We start from the raw sequence: 5,152 nt of genomic DNA on the forward strand, positions 1-5,152 counted from the left end.
GCAGTAATTGGGCCCCGGGTGATATTTTGCTCCAGAGATTTGTCAGGCTGCCGCTCTCCGAGAACTTGTTTGTCAGCAGCACTAACTCACACCGGTAAGCCTAGTTTCAGCTTTCTGCCACAATCAAATGCAACGTAGAGCGTTATCTTATTGACGTGATTTTGGAGAAGCAATGCTTTTAAAGAACATAATTGGCCGTCTCAGAAGTGTGAAAACCGGCGATTGCTTGCCTACTATGATAAGTGAGAGGTGTACGTCTGGGACTGGTTCATACATTTTAACGTAGACATCCAATCGTAGTGTAAAAGCTAGGTTGAACTACAGTGGTTTCAAGATAGCTGGTCGTGAAAACGTCCGTTGAGTCCTGGGCATTCGAATTCTACAGGTAGGTGTGTCGGTCTTGCCATGCCTTAATGTAGTCAACTGTTTGTGTGTCTGTTAGAAATTGTGCACTGTTTTGGTAAAGCAATGAATATAAACTGTTTGTGTGTGTGTCAGTCAAAGAACATCGTACCATTTGTTGTCGGATAATTTATGTACAATATACAGGATTTATGCGGTCGACAATATTCGTATGTGGCTTCACCGTAGAGATACAGGCTTACTGTTCGAGCAGTAAACGTATGAGTCCACTGATTTAAAAGCTTTTGGCTACGTCTACGACACATCTTTCCTACTCTCCAAACAGAGGTTCGGCTCCGGCTGATTTTTTACGTGATTTTAGACGTTTTTGTCGGGTTTTCTATTTTGTCCCGTTTTCTTTATGGCTAGCTTGGCGACATAAAGAAAACGGGACAAAATAGAAAGTTCCTTAAAACTCCTTAAATCTTGTCAAAACCAGCCGGAGCCAAACCTCTACTAGGAGAGTCTTTTTTAACGTTTTGTGTCTTTTGTTGTCTTTAATATGATATTTTTTCGTTCCAACAAGCTTCCCAGCCGGGCCCGGCCGGATTGGAAATGGGACCAAAGTATAATGTTAGTAGTCGTATTCTAACTTAGATATTGAAGAAAAAGAAAAAGATGACATTAAAAACAACAAAAGACATAAAACGTAAACATACTTCTTACCATACATATATTGTGTATTTTCTTGATGTGCATCTTTATTTTTCATTTCGGCGAACAGCCCAGCCGGGCCCCGGATTGGAAATGGGACTGAAGCATTATGCTAGGGTCACATTTCCAAGTTCCAGTTTTCCGGAACGAAAGGTACGACATAAAATACAACAAAAGACATAAACGTAAAAATTGTTATTTATGAGCATGATTTGTGAATATTTCTTGATATAAATTTTTATTTTACGTTCCCGCAAACCCGGTTTAGAAATGTGACAGGGGTTTGTTGGGATTTCTCTGCACTATATTGTAGATTGCATTGTGATGCTATGTATTAAGGCATTCAGAACTTCCAAAAAGGAGGGGCTTTTGGATGGTTGCAATACAAATGAGTACTGTACACACCATGAGCTCATTCTAAATCCGTATGAAGTACATGTAAAGCCATAGGAAGGAACCAAACTCTTGAACATCACAAAATGATAATCGAAATCAGTGTGCCAACGATGCAAGAAAAGCCTCGTTGATATGCATTTCTTTTACCAGACCATCGATATCCACTTTGTAGCTGGGAAAATTGAATAAATTTATCTTATTAAGGAGGTTGCCACTGGCACTCTAGAGCTCTCATCCTGCGAACTAAGTGGTTTTCCCAATTTCCCAAACACCTTGCGAACTAAAAGCACTCACTTTTGCACTTCTCTGACGTAAATTGTAATCTGCTTTCAGTTAACGTTCTTGCTCACAACCCTTGACAGGAGAGAACTCTGAACACATCCAGATCCGTTTCCACTTCATCAACGTGGTATTTAAGCACCACAGACTGAAATACCGCCGAGACTGTAGGTTTGATCAACTGTTACGCTACAGGATCCTCCACAGACGGGAGGTCACGGCGACAATGGTGCGTACGGCACGGCAAAATTAAGGTAGGAAGCCGGACTAGGATATTTAGACAGCCTCCGGGTTGATACTATGATTGCAGCTATACCGCCACGGAGGATTCAGGCTTTACTGGTATGGAAAGCCTCACAGTCTTCAACATGACGAACACAACTGACTACTTCGAATTTGTTGATTTTGCAATCACGGTGCTACCAGCAATGAGAATGGTGGCGCTTTGAGTGTTGATACTACGAATGCAGCTACCGTCGCGAATGAGTCAAGCTTTACTGATATGGAAAACCCCACAGTCGACATGACGAACATAACTGAATACTTGAACTTCACTGACTTCGAAAACACCACTACGAGCGATGAGAATGGTGGCGCTTTGAGTACTGGTCAAACCGTTTTGATAGCAATAATGGCCACGTGTGCTTTGCTCACTAACCTACTGGTCATCGTTGTAAATATGCGGAGACAAAACGCATTTGCGAGAAACACACGCTATCTGGCTTGCTCTATCGGTGTGGTGGACTTTCTTGCCGGATTATCCTTTGCTGTGGACGTGTACCCTTCTCTGCTCGGGTACTGGCCTTACAGTAGTGCCCTATGTGCTGCACAAGCCATTGTCAGAAAGACTGGTATATATGTTGAATGGATGACGCTTGCTTATATTGCCGTAGACAGATACGAGGCTCTAGTACGTCCGGACGGTGTCATGCAGAGCAGGCGTTTCTGTGGCGTTTTTATCATCCTGACATGGACAGTATCGCTGCTAGGGTGTGTTATCCTCTACATAGCAGGGCAAATGAGACCTGGTTACGTGAAAGTGGTTGGAATGTGCATAGCGAGAGACCAGGATATTCAGTTGAGTGTAGTCGTAGCCTTCATGGTAGGTGTTGTTATAGTGTGGATATTCATTTTTAAAACATGGCGGGCAATGGCAAATCTCGACCATCCCGTTGTCGAGCAAGAGTTCTTGGCTTTCCGGGCTCTTTTCTCTCTGAGTGCCCTACAGCATCTTCTATGGGCCCCCAATTTCTTTCTAAGCCTCAATCATCATATAAATGTACTCAGAATCCCCAGGCAAGCGTATTTCTGGATAACGTGGCTTGCTCAGTGCAACACACTCCTAAACTTCGGCATCTACAGTTTGCTGCAAAAGTCGTTCAGAACAGCTCTCATGAGCATGATTCGGGAGTCCATCAACGCTCTATGGAGACGTTTGATGGGGCATGAGTTCTTCGAGACGCCGGTGGTGGTGTTCCGTCCACACGGGACAGTTTCCCAAAGTGCTACGATCCATCGGTCAGATGAAACTCCTTCTGGAGGGCTACATGGAATCGAATTACGAGCTCGGTCTTTACTACAAACTGGGAAAAGAGCCACGAAAGTTGCTTTCGCTCCTACTGCAATCGTCGGATGTAGTCAAGACAATCCAGCAGATGACACAACCAGGGACTGTGATCCTTATGCCTCGCAGCTAGTTCGAGCAGAAGGCGGTGTCATAGACAAGGACGAGTCTTCAGTTCAGCTCGATGACATACAGACGTGTGTCGATGTTTCCACACACGTGCTGCCGTTTGAAAGAGATGGAGAAGACAATACTTATCAACTGCCTGGTATTGTGTGATGGTCTGGCGGTCTCGGGGTTGATTGAAATCAGAAAAGGAGCAAAAAAGGAATAATTTAGTCGAGCGCACACCTGTATTACAACAGACCCTACCTGAGAATAAAATACAAAGTAAGAATGTAAGTGTGAAAAAAATGTAATTTTGTGAGAGATATGAAAATTTGTGTGAAAACTTGCGTAACATAAAATGCCCTTTGCGTTGTCATTCTGCAGAGTTTGCCTAAAATTATGTAAACAAGAAGTTAGCTAATAGTCTGGTATTCAGACTGCAATCGTCTCAGGTCGCGTGAGCGTTGGTAACCTTCCCAACAATTGCCATCTATTATGCATGCGCAGGGATGTGACCGTTCGGGAGCAACCCGAAGCTGAACAAGGCTAAATACCAGGCTATCTTGCTATATTTGTTGTCACAGAGAATTCGAAACTATGTACAGTCCGCTATGGATAAGTGTTATATATGTGTCTTGTATTTTAACATGTAATATCTGTTCACTATCATTGGCAAAACAGTACCTAAACTGTTGCAATTGGATAATTGGATGTGCTTTGACAGTGAGGTGGAGGTGAAATCGGCCAAATTTATATACATGTAATGCCATCGGGTAACTGGGCTAAGTGCAGTTTGCAGAATCTCCGCCAGGTGGGCCTCTCCCGCACATCCTGCTCCAACATGAACATGAACAGGGGTCAGAAAATTAAAAATAGAAATGTATTGTGTGCCCACAGCTGGACAAAATTAAAACCTAGTCAGTAATGTTCATGTAATACCTTTGGGTACAGCTTTCCACCTTTATCAATGTCGTTGCAAGCTAAGTACTCTGACGTTATTGTATTAATGTGTAGATACGTGTTTTAATATGTTTATCAATAATGTTAGGTGTTTGTCATAATTACGACTCCGGGGAGATCAGTGAAGTATGTATCATGTACTGTCGCTAATGGAGATAATTGAAATAAACAAACAAATAAACAATAAACAATAGTTTAGTGGTGGCTTCTTCCATGGAGGACGACCGAAGGAAGGAACTCTTCTCAGTTTCGTTTGTCGACCCTAAGTATATAAAAATCATTTCATTTATCTACATATGATTTTTTCTCTCAAGTCACAATACATTTTATCGGATCATTTTTTTTACATCTTCATTTTTGTTTGTTTGTTCACGGAGAAAAAATAATGGCTTAGGGGGGAGTCATGGAAAAAGATTCAGGGTCGGGGGGGGGGGGAGGTTCATGGAATTCTTTTTTTTTACGAATCAGTTGAATTGTCGTGCAAAAACATTATGAAGAATAAAATTGTATGAGAATCTACACTGGATGGATTACCGCATTTTATGTTCAGACGTTTCAAGTGTCCACCGGACACTTTGCGTCAGCGACGGAAATAACGTTTCACTTACGGAACATTGAGTTCCATATAAACAAAACAGGTAATGGCTGGCCTAAATAAATAAAATGTATCAATACAGAACTAGAAATGAAACAATTCTGTCAGACCATCACAAACTTCTCTTTCACTGTGACTTGCATTAATATTACTTGCCGCTGTGAGGCGCTTTTACCCAAACATTCAAACGAGGC

This window comes from Branchiostoma lanceolatum, chromosome 12, assembly GCF_035083965.1.
Source record: "Branchiostoma lanceolatum isolate klBraLanc5 chromosome 12, klBraLanc5.hap2, whole genome shotgun sequence".
In the NCBI taxonomy this organism is placed as follows: domain Eukaryota; kingdom Metazoa; phylum Chordata; class Leptocardii; order Amphioxiformes; family Branchiostomatidae; genus Branchiostoma; species Branchiostoma lanceolatum.